The 17977-nt window shown below is 41.3% G+C and overlaps 1 protein-coding gene across 4 annotated transcripts in view; it reads left to right on the top strand.

The window, feature by feature from the left end:
• The first annotated feature begins 932 nt into the window (after positions 1-932).
• PRKCD (protein kinase C delta) overlaps positions 933-17977 on the top strand; it is a 68671-nt gene continuing 51626 nt past the window's right edge. For all 4 annotated transcript variants that reach the window (XM_075513857.1, XM_075513859.1, XM_075513856.1 and 1 more), the window contains exon 1: positions 933-1061. The gene's annotated coding sequence lies outside the window, so the exon portion shown is untranslated. The remainder of the gene's footprint in view (positions 1062-17977) is intronic.

The following is a 17977-nucleotide window of genomic DNA, read 5'->3' as shown; positions in this document are numbered from 1 at the left end:
TCACACATTCCTGTGCTGCAACCCATCCCTAAAACATTTCCTTTTAACACTGACAGTTGTAGTACCAAAGACTTCAAGAAAAACCAAGCCCCATTACTCAGAGCACAGTACAAACTGGGGGAAAGCCCTGGCCGGGACCCTGAATGCACTATGAAGGCCTCTAACTTCAGGCACATCAGCAAAGGCCTTCTCTGTGGTGAAGTCACTGAGGTGACGGCAGTGCTCACAGAGCTACAGCCTACCCAGCTTTGGCCCCGTTATTAAAACAACATCCATGACTTTTAAGCCACCGTAGAACATTTTCAATAAAAGCCTGGAAGAGAAAATATGGCAAAGAGGTGAGGAAACCTGACTGCCGCTCCCCACCAGGCAGGGGCACGCTCCGAGTGCTCACCAGCCGAGCTCCGACTCCTCAAACCCAAATGCTCTTCATGTCTTGGTGACCAGTAAACCAAAAAAAAAAAAACCAAAAAACCCTAAAATAACCCATTTCCTCGTCTCAAACGCGACCCAGCGCCCGCAGCGCCAACACTACTCCGGCCGCGGCCTCCTCACCTCGGCATCGTGCCAGGGGAGCAGCAGGGGCCCTTCGGCTAAACCGCCCGCCAAGGTACGCTGCGCTGGCGCCCGGCCAGCCCAGGGCTCCCCGGGCTGCCGCGGAGGCGAGGGGCTGAGGCGTTTGCATACGCGGCCGCCTCCGGGGGGGGGGGGGGGCAGCGAAAAAAGCGGAGGTGCAGGGGCCGCGCTGGCTGCCGAGGGACGGGGCGCTGCCAACCACCGCCTCCCCTCAGGGGGAGCGGGCGGCGCTGCCGCCTCCCTCAGCACCTCCGGGGCGGGGCCGGCGGCGCGGGGGCCGCTGCGGCGGCAGCAGGTGAGCGCGCGGCCCGCAGCTGCACCCCGTGGGCGGAGCGCGGGGCGGGGAGCGCCGGGCCGGGCTGGGCCGGGCTGTGGCGGCGGCGGGGACCCACTCGCTCCTTTACTCACTCACTCTCTCGCTCTTTCTTGGGACAGCGCCCGAAACTCGGCGGCGGCCGCGGCCCCTGACGGCTCTTTGGAAGCGGGTGAGTGCCGGTACCTGCGCCCGGCGCGGGGGCTCCCTTCGCTTGGTGGTTCCTGCCCCGCCTGGCGTGGGGTGAATGAGGAAGCGACACGGTCTCCAGCTCCCTCCGGCCCGGCCGGCTTCCGTGGGGCTCCCGGCGGGGAGAGGGGCGCCCGGCTCGGCCGCCGCCGGGCTCAGCGCGCCGCTCCGGCGTGTGTCCTGGCGGGTCGGGTGTGAGGGGCGGGCGGGCGGGGCAGTTCTTCCCGGCGGGGCTGCGAGGCGGCAGTCGGCGGGGCTGCCTCCGGCACCGGGGCGCCGGCTGCTGCGGGGCTTCCTCCTCAGGCGCGCCTCCATGTTGGGCTCCGCGCCCCGGGGCGGGGGGCTGCGGCGGGAGCCCGGGGAGCCGGCTGAGCCCCGGGGCGGGCCCGGCCGAGGACTTTGTCTACCGAAACCTCCGCGTCGCCGAGCTCGTGGGTGCTCGGGGTGGGCCGGCTCGTTCGGTCTGCGGGGAAGCGCGACCTTGAGCGGGGAGCGTCTGTCAGCCTCCGGCCGGAGGGACGGGCAGGCACCGCGGAGCGTTGGCGGGAGGGAGAGGATTGTGCCCCGTGTGAGGAGGTAACGAGATCCGTGTGGTGCTTGACAGAAACAAGGAGTTTCCTTGTAGCAGAAATGCCAAGTTTGATAATACCAACTTTTTGTTGATACTCTGTTTCTGTCTCCCTCACGACGGTGAGTTTGAAGCAGATAAAATGCAAGCTCTTTTAAATGGTCAGGTTTCCAGCTGAATGGCGACAGACAATAAGAAATGAAGGAGCGGGAATGCCTGTTGCTTTTGTGTACATGCCAGGCGTGCATCTCTTAAAAAGCAATTTTCAGTTCATTGCTAGAGAATTCCCCGTTTGCATTAGGGTATGAAATATTAAAATAATTGAATTATGGCATTCTGTGGTTACATCTGACATCTGTTTACTCGTGTGCTATTGACTATTGCACCACTTCACTTCTAGATTATTCAAGTAGCACAGAGCAGAGTGTTAATCTGGACCTAGGAGGTTTTGCAGGGGATTTATGTGCAAGGATGATATTGCCCCGTATCCTGTCTCTTGACAGCTGAATGCTTCCAAGGACAGAACTGAATCTGCAGAGAAGACAGGTGTGGGATAATAGGTTCTCATGCTAGATCTTTTCCTAGTTTTAGAGACTCATTTAAAGCCTGAATTACAACATTTAACATCTCTACAAATAGTCTGTGTCAAAATCCTGGATGCACTTGTTGTGTGTTTAGTTTCTTTTAAATCTTATTTGGGCCTTGGCCTCATACAATCATTAGTCTATTAACAATGTAATAAGCCAGCAAATAACCTCTTCAGCTTTCCATCTATCAAATAATGCCATGCAGCATTGTAGTGATCAAACAGGAAGCTATAACCAAATATAACCAATATAGCTTTCTGAACAAGAGGCCATGAAGTGCTTCTTAAGTGGTTAAGAAATAATTCATAAACATCTTTTTGAAAAATTGTATATGTAGCATTTCCTGTTTATTTTAGTTCCTGAAAATGGCAGTATTAAAAAAATAGATATTTGTCTTTGGACTGATAGATTTCAGTCATCCCAGGATACTAGTATGGGAACATACAAATACCAAGGAAAGATTTTTGGATTTTTTTTTTTTTTTTTTATTTTCTCACCCTCACCTTGGGTTTCACGATAAAATGCAGGTCTGTGCTTCACTTAAATTATTAAATGCTGGCATTTCCAATTTCCTTGATCGACATAGTTTTATTCAAAGTTGTCTCTTTGTAAAATTGATTATAGCAAACTTCAAGGAAGTATGATTATCAGAATAAAGTACATAACTTTTGAAACTTTGACAATTTAAAAATTGAAACACATAACAAGGTATTTCACTAGGCATTATTTGTATGGTTGTATGTAATGTTAAACATTAAAAAATTTAGAGGTAGCATAAAAGAACTAAGAGTTAGCAATACTTTGAAATTTTCATCCTGCATCTCATAGTTCAGATTTAGGTATGAAGGAATTGCTGCCACTCAGTGGCTGATACAAAAGTATAGAAAACTATACTCTGTTACACAGCTATGATGTATGTGTGGTTAATGAGTATGTAAGGTAATTCTGTTGGGTGAATGTGCATGAGATAATTGATCAGGAAGATGCTCATGTTGTTCTGACCAGAGAAGAGCTCATTCTCAAACTTTTTTCCATTTTGTGTTTCATTAATTATAACCCATCTTTTCATTAGGCATAATTTAAGTTCATGTCAAATTGAGTACTTTAGGGCCTAATAGTTTAAATTAACCATCCATCCTTGTTTCCATTTGAAGGACTTCACTGTGCCTCCGTGCAGAGGCACAAATCCTCTGCCCTGTGGATGCGTTGCCTGTCCATAGCTGGAGCTCAGCTCTGGCTGCTGCTCCCAAAAAGAGGAGCCCCTTCACCACCTCTCGCTGCACAGCTGCACTGCGACTGGAGGTGGGACTGTAGCACATGTGGATGTAGCAAAGTTCACTTCAGTCCAGCTAGTCTACAGTGAAGCTGCAGTGGCACAAGCCTCAGTGTGGACTGTACAGTGTAAATACTTTACAGGTGTTAGCCAGCACTGAGGTATGTGCCCGTATTGGGTGCATTGACACAGGTATTTAAGTTCCCTAAAGCTAACTCAGGTGTGTCTTTTCATGCTGCAGTCCAAATGTGTTATATATCTATAGTCCACCATCCCCCTCATTACATTTATGAAGTATATACTTAACCTACTGTAAAAAGAATAGGCTAGGGATAGAAATGGTTGTTGCAGATGAGTCAGAGCTGAATGTGAAAGATGACAAGAAGGGATTTACCCATGGAGTCTGGGGGCTGGCTGACTCCATTAGGAACTGAATTCCTGTTAATCATCCACTGCTGAGAAAGGTAATGCGATTTTTTTCTCTGGAATTATCCTTGCATTAATGCAGCTTCTCCATCCTGGTTATCAGGTTCTGTCCAAAAGTTGCCTAAAAAGCACCAGAACAGTTTGTCTTCCAGTAGTTTTTTTAACTGTTTTCCTTGCTCCATGGCAAAACTTGTCATCTTTCTCTGAATCTTCCTTTACCTGCATAGTCTGAGTGCAGAATTTGGTTCTATAGAGCTCTATGTGGAGCCAAAGGATGAGCAGGAATAGGCAAAGGGGGAAAACTACCTGTGCCCATTCAAAGCTATTTGGGTAGCACATTAAAAGTAATCATTCCACATCTGCTTGGCTGTGCTTTGCAAAGATGCAATTAACAGAGATGAGCCTGGGAGAGCTCTTTACAGCCTTGGTAAAATAATGCTGAAATGACTTGTGTTATGTCCTCATTTAAAAGGCAGTTATTTCTACCTGCAAGAGAGTTTTTACACATTCTTAAAGAGGCATTACCTCTCTAAGCCAGAGCTATGCCATCAGCTTTTTATGATACTCGAGTAATTTTGCAAAAGTCTGCTCTGTAGGAAGTAGTGTACTGCCTCTAGCTCTATAGGGCCACCTAGATTATACATGCTGCCTTTATGACTGGAAGCTGCACCAGTGTGCTGCTCCTGTTACCAGAGACACCAGGAAAGGTAGAGAAATGAGAGATCTGGCACAGGAGTCCTGGGGACCTCACAAATCTGTCCTTGGCAAGAGCAGTGCAAGATTTTTTTCTGGTCTGATCTAGACCAGACTCTGTATTACAAGTAACACTGACACAGAGAATGGAAATCTGATATGTATATCTGCGTGTTTCAGATTATTTTCTGTTGGCTTTTTTTAAATTAAAATTTATGCAAGTGGAATATTATGTCTGCCTTTCAGTGACAGAAAGGTGCCCTGACATCCATGAAGTTATGTTTTGAACCTATTAAATTAGCTGTTGTTCTTTTCTGATTGACGATAGATTTTACAGTTTCTGACTAAAAGGTGGAAGTGGTGCAGCATAGATATATCAATAGTATATCAATAGCTGCAAAACAGAGAGGCAGGCTGTAAAATCAATTGTTCAAAAATATTTCTCAAGCTAAGAAAGTGCATAAAACCACAGACTACTTTTTACGGTATCCTCTTACTGAAATTAATGTGTTTCCTGGTAATTTCTTTGCCAGTGAGTGTAATGCTCTATCTGGAAAAGTTTATTTAAGGATATTTAAGCATAGTTGGTATTCACATAATAATAGTCATGATCCATAAAGTCTGGGAGTGACCATCACAGATAACTTCATGAAACTGATGCATGTTAAGCTTTTAAGCCTTGTATGATACTTGCCTGACTGCTAAGGGAGGATGTGCGTGCTTGCCATCTCTTCCCATTTGATCAGCCAACCATCAAACTTACAAAAAAAAAAAAAAAAAAAAAGGCAGTACCTCTCAGTATGCCCCAGAACAAGATTATTTTGAATTCCAAGGTGCTACCCACTTTTGAGAACAAAACAGATATGCAACATATATTCCTATCCTGCTATTCCTAATACTTTTCCTTAGAGCTGTGAGCAAACTATGGTCTTGTTTGGTTGAAATGCAACCAAGTGGTTTCACTTTTACGCATTGGTAGTGAGAGTGGAATTGGGATAGCTCCTAGGAGACTGGTTAATAGGTGAAGGTATCCTTGCACTAGTCATTGTATGTGTCTGTGGCAAAGAGGTCCTACTAAAACAAGCTCTTCCCGAACACCTTAATAAGGGTCCCCCTCTTTTCTGAAGAGGTGCATGTGGGCTGAAGTCCCTTCCACCTCACTGGGCTCAGAGGAGTTGTCTGAATTAGTATCTTGTTTCTCATCTCGGGGATGGCTGAAAACCTCTAAAATGGGATGTACGTTTGTGTATGAGTGGCTTTGATTTGGATTATGTTTAGTCTTTTGCAGTCTCATAAATGATTTAAGTATTTATAGACTTGGTTTACTCCTGGCTACCTGCTATAAATACAGCATATCTTGAAACATATGCAGTAAATCTAAACTTCAGCCTCAGCTTTTTTCCTCACCCCTGAGCTCTGAAATCACACATGCTACTGATTTGGAGCTGAAAGCCTAGACCTGTGCTGGTTTAGCCTAGTTGTTTGTTGTGTGACGAATTTGTAATGATGAGATGACAAAGAGAGAAAACTGCATGGTTTTTTAGCACTCAAGTGTCAAGTTACTTTCTGAGTGTTTGAAATTTTTTTTTTCCATCAACACCTATTTATTAGAGATCTAATAAAGTCCTTGTTTGTATATTTGATTCTTTATCATATTCTCTGGTTTCTTGAGGAAGTGCAGTTTAAGCTTTGCCATGGTTTTTCTGCCTAAGGAACTCATGAAATCTGAGTGTTTAGTCGGTACCCTTTGTTCCTCATCATACCAATGATACCTAATTTACTTCAGTGCATCGAATGTATCAATATTCAGTATGAGGAACAGCTTAAGGGAAGAAGGATTTTTGGTTGTAATACCAGATTTATCTTTCTGACAGTAAAACTTTTTTTTTTTTAACTTATAGCCAGATGTTTTTAAGATTTAAATGCTTGAATATGTAGATAGATATTTGAAAAGATGATCAAAAATGTCTGGCAGCCAAACTCAAGGTTAGGCTTGGCTTCTGCAGTCTGCCTTTTTCTGGGAAATTCCCCAGTGAGTACAAAGGCAGTGGAGCTAAGCTATTGCTAACACATTGTTTGATGGCTGAACTATGCTTTTCTAGGAGGAGACTGTATTTGATTCTTGTTTGAACAAAAGAGGAGTTTTGTATTTCTTAAAAGAAACAGTCCCTCCTTTTCAAAAAGCCCTCTGTGTGAGAATTTGGTAGGAAGATATGGTCCAGCCAGTAGCAAGTAGGACCCATTATATGCTCTTAACTTGTATTCTCAAGGAAAATTGAAATGAATAGGCATAGTGCAATAACTTTGAAAGACTGCCATGTTTGAAATATGACACTGACTGCCCTGTACGTTTGTCTCAAGATTTTTATGATATGTTTTGTAATGCCTCTGGGTGACTGCATTTTGCTGGCTATGTAACCAAAATGGGTATTTTGTACCTTACTGATTTTGTTAGTGCCTGTTGAACTGGAGAAAATATTTCATTTGCTAAAGAACACAGTTGTGTGTCAGAATATTTTACTGGAAAACTTTTGTGAAAGTAAGATTTATTCTTGCTTATTTTAAAAAATGTATTTAATGTCTATTCCTGTAAAAGAGAGCACAGATGGCTGTCTCGCATCAAGTAGGTGCTGCCAGGATCTTTCATTTTGATAACGAACTCTGTTCCTTTTATAGATTAAATTAAAAAAATGGATCTGAAACCCTCAGTCATACAAGTATCTCTGCATGTGAAGGAGTAGATTTGATTATAGATGCTTGCAGTATTGATAGATATCTGGTTTTAGGGTTTTTTAAAGAAACTTTTCTTTTTTTTAATAGTCTGGTTCTTGCAGTCACTGAGTGATGATGATTACATTTTTTCACATCCAGTGTGCTGGTCTGTTAATGCTGTGTTTGTGCTGAGCTGTGAATTGTTCAACAAGAGTTTAGCTGTTTCCTTATGTGTCTGTTGGCCAATGACTGTGACCTTCACTGAACTCAAATATTCTTACTAATGATTTGGGGATGCCAATTGCCAAATATCCAGAGCAGATTTGTCTGTCAGGAAATTGTGCAAGCTCTCTCATATTACATTTGCTTGTGTTCCTCGATAACTGACAGGAGCTGACACTTACAATTTCTGTTTGACAAGTTTATCTAAGAAGCAGCAATCCAGGGGCAAGAGCTTCTTAATGTGGACCTAAATTCTTCCAGGTAATTTAAGAGCTAAAATGCATCCTGTTTTATTTTGATCTGAATGCAGTGAGCCATTGGCACTTGAACATGTCTTCTCCCATTCTCTCAGCTAAAAAGGAGACTCCAGTATCCCCAGTTACCTAGTTCCTTCAAACCTAGCACAAGGGTTAGGGAAGGACAGATACAACCAAGGGTCAGTAGACAACAGTTGTGTCCTGCCTAGAAAAAAATCCTGTTGGGGAACTAGAGAGCAGGAAGATACAGCTCGAAGTAGTATTACAACTTTGGCAGGTATCTTGGCCCTGACTCTGCCCTGTGAAAGAAGCATCTCTTGTTGTGCGAGTCCAGTGAAGTTGTTCCACTGTGGGACTCCCCACCTTTACAACAGCAGAAGAGAAATTTCATGAGGGGATATTGCCAGATATTTTTTCCTGGTAGATTTTTTTTTTCTACAGGCCTTTTTGAGGAAACGTGGGATTTGGACCAAAGGACTTACAGGTCTGTCTGTTAATCCCTGCAGGGCTTGTATTAGGTTCCTAGGCTTTTTTTCCCTTCCTCCAGTTTCCTTAGACCCTTACGGTGAGGGAATCTGCAATCAATTTATACCTCTCGGCTCATGCATAACTGCAGAGTAGCTATTCTGTTAGCAAAACTTGCTTCATCGCATATACGCTTGAGAATATCTTAAATATGGAAGGTTCTCTGGAATCTAATTCTCCCCATTTATTTGGTCTCATTTTAATAGAGGTTGGGTTTTTTCTCCAGGAAGTCAGGGCGTGTCTGTATCATTCAGGTTTGCTTGCCCAATGGTCTCAGCTGTGATTGCTGACTTCCCTGGCTGAGCCATCACACCCTCAGTGCAGGTTCACCAGAATTGCATGTTTGCAGGACAGTGTTCCAGTTTAAGGGTGAGTTTTGTTGCATTTGTGCAACATGCTGTTATATTGCTATCATTGCATCTGACGTGCATGCTTTTGCATGCAAATACCTCATATTGCTATCCTAGGTAAGCACTTTTGGTGTAAGTATATGTTTATTTTATCTAAAGTTAGACCAAGTTTCATCTGAAGTGGATGATAATGCTCTGTTGCAGCCTATACTGTTTTTTCAGCAAGCCTTTCCACATTGCTCTATTACTTAAATGATTAAATTATTGGATCTGCACCACCAGCTTCCTGCACCACAGACATCCCATGTGTCCATTGAAGGGAATAGGGGGGTTGCCAATGAGGGAAAGCTGGAATGCTGAAGCTGCCATTTAGGCAAGAAAGTTGATGGATTACTGTTGTAAGGCAAGAGCAAGCGGGAGAGAGAGCAGTAATATGAGTGTAGAGAGAGACCTGGAGTACAGCAGGAGCAGCCCAGCGCAGAGCGATGAGAACTGCCAGGCTATGCGATGCTGCTCGTCCTTGTTGCACGATGTTTGTCAGAGGGGTGCTGCCAGCCCTGTTACTCTCACTTCATCCTTGCAAACTCCAGCTCCTCTCCAAAACTTTTGCAATACAACCCGAACGCCCACCAGCCTGGGCTGGGGCAGGGAGAGGAAGTGGAACTCTGGCTTGTTGCTGTATTCTGTCTTCTGTTTCAGTTTAATTTGCAAGCTTGCTTATTTCTAGCAGTGCCACTAAGATTTTCAAGGCAATCCCAGAGCTTTAATGTAATCTGTACTAGCATCTGTCAGATTGGTTTTCTGACCCATTTAAGGTATTGCAATTTGGGATTAATGTTGCTTTCCTTTTCCAGTGGGTGGCAGCTGAAGCAAAGAGAAATGTTTATTTGCTTGGAAGTTTACATAGATATGTATTTAAGGAATGGCAAGAGAAGCCAAAACAGGCCAGCCCTTTATTGTCTCTCCTTATGTTGAGTTCTTTTCTTTTTTTATTGTGTCTCCTAGCTGGAGAAAAGGACAAATCAAAGGACCTCTTGTGACCAAAATCCGCTTTTAGTTTCAATCTCCTCCACTTTTTGTGTGTTGTTCTGTTGCTTGTTTCCTCCTTCTCTTACTAGTTAATAACTGTGAGCCTAATCTTTCCATCACTAGAGCTTTGCATTGTGTAAGCCTAATTTAAAACTTTGAAGCAGGGAGCTGCTAACTTCTTGCAGCATTGTGTTTAGCTTCTCAGATCTGTATTTTGATTTTGAATGTAACATGTAGTAGCATTCATTTCTCCTTTTAAAGAGCAAATCTTGACAAGAAGTCTTCAATACTGATTCTTAGAAATTTAATATATATTATAACCCTAATATCTATTTTCTTGAAGGGCAAATTTTGACTGAAAAGTACTTTCATGCACATTTCTTATATGGAGTTAGTGTATACCTTATTCACAGCTGAGTTTCAAGCATATATTATTAAAATAGCATACTAGATTCCAAGTACTGCTTAACTAAAGTACACGTTAGTGCATTTAGTGAATATATAAGTAAAACATAAGTATATATTTATAGGAATACAAGTATATTTTTTAATGCATAGGTTACTGTATTTCTAAATGTAGTAGAGATTAGGTTAAATCTATTTTTAAAAATTGTAAGAAGTTTGTATGTCAGTGCTGAAACCAAAAGTCAGGTTGAGAATTGTTCTTGGATCATGAAGCATAATTTGATGTACTTCAAGAAGAACTAAATTTCACTATTTTTTTTTTCTTTCCAGGCTGTTAAAACAGTGATAGGGCTTTCCCAGCACTTTCCAGTGCTTTACATTGTGGGTAAATACTTAATGCTTCATAAAAAGCTGGAGAAGTCTTTTATTTTAATGATTTTTCTTTTCCTGGGGATGAACTAGCCGTTATCTTCTATAATATGTGATTATAGCTAAGTTACCAATTAATTCCCATCTTCTCCCTGAAGAAAATGAGACCTTATATAGGTATTTAATGTAGCTAGGCCAAAATATATTTAGTTAAATTGGATAACATTATTATAAATGCATTTCGGCAGTTTTGCTGTGTCCAAATTGAGTCGGCTTATCATAGCTAAGCCTTGTCTAAGCATATGTGGTGTTCCACTTCAAGTCTGTTCTTACACTGATGCAGTTAAATACAAAAGCTTATGCAAACACAGTCGTTCTAAACACTTATAAACTGATTTGCCACTTGTGTGGATACAGGTTCTGCTGCTGCTGCTGTTAGAGCAAAGTTCAACTTGATTGATAGATGAAACTTGTAAAATGATTTAGGACTCTAAATGGAAAAATGTCCAGGAAGAAACCTTTCTACCCCTTCCAGCCACATGAAATAAATGATGAGAAATTAATTACCAGAGCAGTAAGGACTTGAGCTTCGTCTGGTTGATAACAAAACTGATTTTACTTATCAGCAGTATTCTTTGGCTGTAATGACCTAAAATGGAATTTTTTTTTAAGCTAAAAATACTCTGAAAGCCATGATGTAGCATGTATTCAGTTTTGTCAGTCAAACAGAAAATGACTCCTTTTGCTTTTTTATTTCTTTTTTGTTACAAGACTTTATGATAACATCTGTGATGACTGTAATGTAAGTCAGTCAGTAGAAAAAAAATAATTTCTTTTCAGTTCCTTAAATTTAACTGTCAATTACTGGATTGTCATTTGCTGGAAAAATTGCTGTACACTTCAATAGACGGTGAGGAGAAGGCTCTAAATTCTTTTAAAATGTTTTGATACACACACACATAGTGATGGTATGCTTGAGTTCTTGAGGTTTTTTTACTTTCTTGAAGACTTCATCCCATTGACAAAAAATCTTATTTGGGGGGCTATGGAAGGATCTTGGCATTATTTTAGTCTAGAGAAAAACATTATCTACTTGTATTACGGGTTTGGTCTTTTTTTTTTTTTAATTCATAAATCTGATTTTCTTACTACTACTTCATGCTGCTTTCCAGAGAGTAAGCTGATCCTAATACTAAAAAAAAATTTCAAGTGAGTCTCAACAGAGGGATATTTTCTTTGTTTGCTTTATACAAACCAGAGAGTTATACATCTCTGTTTTGAATTAACAGCTCTCCAAGCTAGGCTGTACACTTAACACTTCTCAGACACTGTGAGGCAGTAGTATGGGCACTCAAATACTTCAAAAGAAAGACAGCCATATCTAGCGTTTTATCTTCTTAGAAGCATAAAAAATGATGCCAGACTCATGTAATTGAAAACTTTTGCTATAGGCAAGGTGTCCCAGGCAGACCAAGATGGAAGAATGTATCCCTGTTCTAGTGCATTTAGTTTTGCTTTAGTGACTAAGAGCACCCTGCCACCTAATAAGTAAGAGTTAAAGGCAACTTAAAAAAATGCCTGTTTGTGTCTCTGTGCTTTTGGTATTATTCCTTGGTCCTTTAGCTCTTATTTGGAGTTCTAGTGGATGAAGTTGCAGTAAGTAAATGAAGAAGAGCATACTTACGATCTTCTGATCAGGCCTTATTTTCCAAAGTCGCTTAATACCCCTACTGAATTGCTTAACCATTAAATCTCCCCAAGTAATTTGTTAGGAAATTTGGAAAGCTACAAAAAAGATACACTTTGCAGTACATCAGTTTCTATACTTTGTAAGTCTTTTAAAGCCTGTGTATAAATACCATAGTGTAGCTCTATCTACCATCTGTGTTCAATGCATGAAGCAATGGAGGGAAGTGGGGGTGGGAACGATTGGAGCTGGATATGGGACTCTGAAGAGGTACGACAGCAAGAGTGCTTTTGTACTGGATAGCAGAATTGTTCTGCTTCTGTTTGACCCCAATGTGTTGCGTAGTTTGGGTAAATTGTTGCCGGGCTTGTTGCTTGCCCAGAAGGCGTGGGTAATGCATCACGTTTTCTTGAGTTGTTTGCCTGTTTCTCCTATTGCAATAGCCTGACTGCGGGTGCCTGGTTGGGGGACCCCCCTGTGGGCTGTCATCTTACATGCTTTGCTGCCAGCCCCATCTCACGCAGGGCAAGTGCTGAGCCATCTGGCTGGGTTACCTCCTGTAGCTCTCATCCAGCATCATAGGACTGGCCACGCTGAGCTCACCCGAGTGTGCTGCAAAGCAACACCTACTTCCAGCCTTGCACAGCCTGAGCCCTTCTCTGTTGGAAATTGGAGAAATTTCCGTGTAACTCACAGCATACAGTATTGCATCAAGGCTAGAACAAAGATGAGGTAAATGTTCCTGCCAACATCTGAGGGAAAAGCAAATAGTCTTGAGACTTTGTGAGTTTTCTTGTGCATTCTTTGGGACTTTATGATGTATTATAAAGTTTGAGAGATTTATTTTCCTTGAAGTGAGGTTTTACATGAAGAATTCACATCTTTTGTGCCCATGCAGGTATGTTAGTAAGATGGGGAGAAAATGAGTGGAGTAACAGAAAGGGTTTTGTCATCTCGGAAAAGAAGCTGGAAAAGCTTTTTTGGTTCATTTCATCTTTCCTCAGATTCCAGTTAGACTCTTGCTCAGTATTGCTTCGAGCCATGTTCTGATACTGACTGCTTCTCTCTGGAAGTAATTGCAGAAAACCAGAATAGCAACATCATATCATCCTCATATTTATCTGAGATTATGGTTGGCTGAGCTGGCAAATCTTCACACTGAACTAAACAGAATTTCTCTTTTTGAATCTTCTGAATGCTTGATCTGATAAACTGCAAGAAAGGCATATCCTGGTTATCAGTGAGCAAAACCCTTTCCTGTTGGAGAAGGAACATGGTAACAGGGAAGGCTGAAGCTATGGGAAGCCCCTGTTGCATGTTTGGTGCAGCTGCAAGTTGGAATCACAAGTTGTAGATCAAAGAATGGGAGATGTAAGCCTGTCCTCTCAGCCTCTGAGTCTTTATATGCAATGCAATGACTTCAGCTGTTGCAGCATTTTTTGTTAAACTTTTCTCAATATTCCCATGCTATACAGAATTAGCACTCTTGTAATTCATGTTCAGCTTGAGTTGGATAGCTGGAGGTGGAGGGGGTCAGCTAAAGAACCTTTGCACCATGTGTCCATTAGTTGCATATCCCCACAAACTCAAACAGTACAATTGGGTTTTTTTCTTTGCAAATGTATAATGCCATATGACATCAGATGCATATGATATTCATAAATATGTGGTGAAAATGTTTGTTCTTACAGCTGAGTGATAATAACAGCTACAAGTAATAATGCCCCTAGCAAGCAACATATTAAGAGGGAGTAGACTGGTTGCTTCTGTTCCTTTAATGTGAATCCTGGAATGCAGGTGCTGGTTGGCTCTGACTATGCATTTGATAAGCGTATTTCTAAGCTTGTTCCCACGTCATTTATGTGTTGAAGTTGTCCAAGTTCTGAATTAGTCTTTTGGAGCACAACACTAGTGCTCTGGGCAGGCTCTGAGTTTTCAGGTGCTGCTAAATACTAAAAAAAAATAATGTAAGCTTTGACTTTGAAACAGTTTTTAAGATGTTTCATTGTGTGTTCCAACTGTGCAAATCAAAACATTGCATTCTTTATAGGTCAGTAGAAAGGGACGAACCAGTAGCAGCGATGTGGCCGGCATGTTGCTTAAGGGACCTCGCAGCAGCATAAAGGGCTTGTGGCTGCACTGATGAGACATGTCAAGGGGCCCGAGAGGGGAGCGCAGATGAACTTTATCCTGTTAGTTACATCCAGTGCTAGAAGTAACCCAGCAGGGAAAGCAAAATGCTGTTTTACTTCATAGCCCAACCAAAAGCCAGAAACCTCTGTACTTCACTCTGCCTAGAGCCTTTTCCTATTGCAAAGACAACCAAGTTTATCTGTTGCTGTTAGACTTTGGTTTGCCTGCATGTACTCAAATACTGTACAGCCCATCATATCAGGAAGGAATTAGATAGTGACTTGAGTTACTTAGGCTCACCAGACTTTGAACAATATTTGACTAAAAACAGATTGAAAGCAGTTAAACCAGTTTTTCTGTTGCTGTAGATGTGCTCACAAAGATCTCAATATGGTCATAATTTAGCTGGCATAGTAGCACCATCGTTGACATAGAAATAAGTAAACTCTCACGTTCATACTTCATGTGGCAAGCCTCTGTTTCAGGAATGAAATTTCCCTGACTTTAGCCAGACAGCCCATTTGACTTAAATGTTAATGAAGGCAATTATTTTTTCCTTCTGCTACAATTGTTTTAACCAGTACTATTGCACCTGTTATGGGATGTGTCCCTCTGCTGCCCCCAACCCCCCCCCCCCCCCCCCCAAAAAAAACTGAAAAAACCCAACCCTTTGTTGTTAAAGTCTCAAGATAGCAAAACATAATCTTGATATTGCTTTAAGCAAGAGAGAAATTACTTTGAGACTTCAAATTCTGTACTTTAAAACACATTTTCACATGACATATTCTGGTGACATCAGTCTTAATAGAGCATATTTTACAGAATTGTTTCAAACTCATCTTTCACTTTGTATTCGTGGGCTCCACTTCCTTATCCTATGCCTTTTATTTCTGTGCTTTGCTGAAAAGCCAGCTGCAGTTCAGTACTTAAAATGTCTTTTAAAGACAAAAGAAGGTCTGCAGTGAAACCTTTTAAATCATGAAACTCCAAAAAGCTTTGTTTTTCTGTTGTCCAGCTCGGTCTCTTCTTTGACCTTTGGTTTCTGTGATACATAGGATAAGTAAGTAGCAAACAGTCAAAAGCTGATTTTAAGAAACTTTACTAGGTTACTTTTGATTCTCTCTCTTATTTTATTCCTTCCAGAGACCGATGGCAATTCGCTTGCACTCCTAGGAAACTTAACGTTTCCACAGAGAGTCCATTATTAGAACAAATAACCAATTCCAATGGTAATACTAGCAGGAAGCAGTATACTGCAATCTAATGAATTTCTGAGATCGGTCATTAAGTCATCTTTCTGTGTCCTTAATTTGTTATATGGAAACTGCTGGTTTTACAGGTGTCCCAGTTTTGGAGAAAAACCAAATTGGTGGTCTCTGAAAATGTGTACAACTTCAGTATCTAGTTTATTTAGAAATGGATGGTAAAACTCCAGAGAAAAAAATGTGATGTGGTAAAATGTATTTTGCCCAAAATTAAGTTTCTCGGTCATCCTAAAGGAATGGGAGTGTTTGGTGTTTTTCCCACTTTTTTTCTTCTGAACAAAATCCATTGTGCTATTGTCAAGTCCTCTGCGGTTTGCAATCGGATGTTTCCAGTATCTGTCACAATAATTACTTTGCTTGTCTGAATCTCTTCAAAGGAGCGACTTAAAAGATTTTTCTTTTAATTGCTGAAGTTTTGTATTAACCTTCCCAATGGGTGTTTGTTCAGTAGCTAGCAATATAGGAGGTAGTACAGTGAGCTGACATTCAGAAGTTGCTTATAGCTGGAGGTTTTTCCATTTCAAAATGCTCTGTAAAGTGAACAGAGCTGTGAATACTCATTGTAAAATTCAGAGCAACTGTACTGTGACCAAACAATTCTGCAAGAGTGTACAGTTCTTCACGTTGAGTCTGTCACAGTTTACACTTCTTTTAAAGTATTTCACTAAATAAAACAACTGATATGACATTAGTGTGTAGTGTAAGGGTATACAAATAAAGTCATGTATTCCTATAAAACCCCACCTTTGGAGATGTATTAGGGTATAGAAGTTTTGGTTCTTTCACAGTAGCCGTTTTGTCCTTCTTAGATTTTCCCGTGTTTGAAAGGGTCTTTGTTACGCTCTTTGGCTCTTCTTGCCATTCATATACAGGGCTGAGGTTTTCCTGTTCAGGGAAAAATTGGCTAGACTCACCATGCTTTTTCTAATAAAACTCATAGAGCAGATTGTTGTCTTGGAAAATGTAACAGATTGGGTTTTATTCAGCCGGTATATTTTGGACCTCTACCATGTTCTCATTTATCTCTCACTCACAGAAACACTCTAAAACAGCAACAATTTAATCTTTTTTAGATTATAAAGCCTTTGTTATGGCTCCAGAGTTTGATGGCTGACGCTTTAATATATGCTTTGATCTACATTTTTTGTTTTGTTTTAGTTGGTTGTTTTTTTTTTTCCCCCAGTGCCTGTGGAGACATTGAAAGTCCTGATTATTCTCAGGGGCTAATATAACTTTTTATGGAATCAAATTGAAAAAGGTCTCTGTTAGATTACTGCAAGCATACACATGCTTTACTTCATTTCACAAAGTTGTATTTATTACTAAATCCTAACTCTTCTCTTTAGAAGAAGGCACAGCTTTAATAATTTTGCTTTCTGCCTCCAAGCTGGCTCTTTGTCTGTGAACAAGGAAAAGATTCCTGGTGATGCTTTGTATGAAACATAAGGCTTCCTCTCTTGTCTGCCCTCTGACTTGTTTTCTGTTGTTCATATTGTAGTTATTGTCTGAGTTCAGGATATTTAAGTGCGATAAAGTTACAGCAGTTGCAAGAAGCTTGTGCCCCCTTGTCAAGAGCCACAGGTACTATTTCAAATAATTGTTCTTTACTTCAGTGTGAGTGCTCAAGAGAATGAGGATCATGCAGTTCAGTTTGATTGCTGCTCCATTTACAATGTGGAAAGCTTGTCTCCTGCGGCTCTGCCCAGTTTATCTGGAAAAGCAGGAAAAGTTTTCAAGCTATGAGGCTCATGTAGATGGATTCTTCTCAGTTTCGCTCAGTTGTCAGCTATTATTTCCTGGCAGGTGCAAGCACTGCATCTACTCCCTGAAGGACTCAGTCACTATGACTTAGATTTGCCTTAGCCTGGGTCTTAAAAGTTGTAGGCTATCTAAAAGAAAACTCATGTGTCTGGGAAGATACAACTGAAGAAAAATCAGAACAAAAGGTAAACAGTGAGTCTACAAAATACTTGTTTTGCTCTTTATTATTTGAGTTTAATAGAGTTAATAGAGTTTAACTCAATAGAGTTAAATTTTTGTGGTTAGGCTGTGCTAGAAACAGGTAGGAGGCGTAGATTGTTGTGCTGGGTTTCCTGAGAAAGACAAACCTGGTGACTTGTTGGGTTAGCACATTTACTCATCTACTACTTTGTGTATTCAAGGAAGAATCCCAGATCCTCTTCTGATGATGTGACTGTTTCTGTCTTGCCTAAGCATAGTTAGATGCAGCCCATATCCAAAAGTTTTAGAAGACAGGATGAAAACCTTGCCCAGTATGAAAGACAGGTATGACAGGTGAGTACTTTTGGCAGACAATTTCATTTATTATGCAGCTATTTGAAGTGGCAATCTTCCAGATTTCCACTTATAAAGGAAGATAATTGCCTAACAAGGTCAC

Source organism: Mycteria americana, chromosome 11 (assembly GCF_035582795.1).
Source record: "Mycteria americana isolate JAX WOST 10 ecotype Jacksonville Zoo and Gardens chromosome 11, USCA_MyAme_1.0, whole genome shotgun sequence".
Taxonomy (NCBI): domain Eukaryota; kingdom Metazoa; phylum Chordata; class Aves; order Ciconiiformes; family Ciconiidae; genus Mycteria; species Mycteria americana.
The sequence above is the reverse complement of the archived record's forward strand: the minus strand, read 5'-3'. Positions and strand labels throughout refer to the sequence as shown.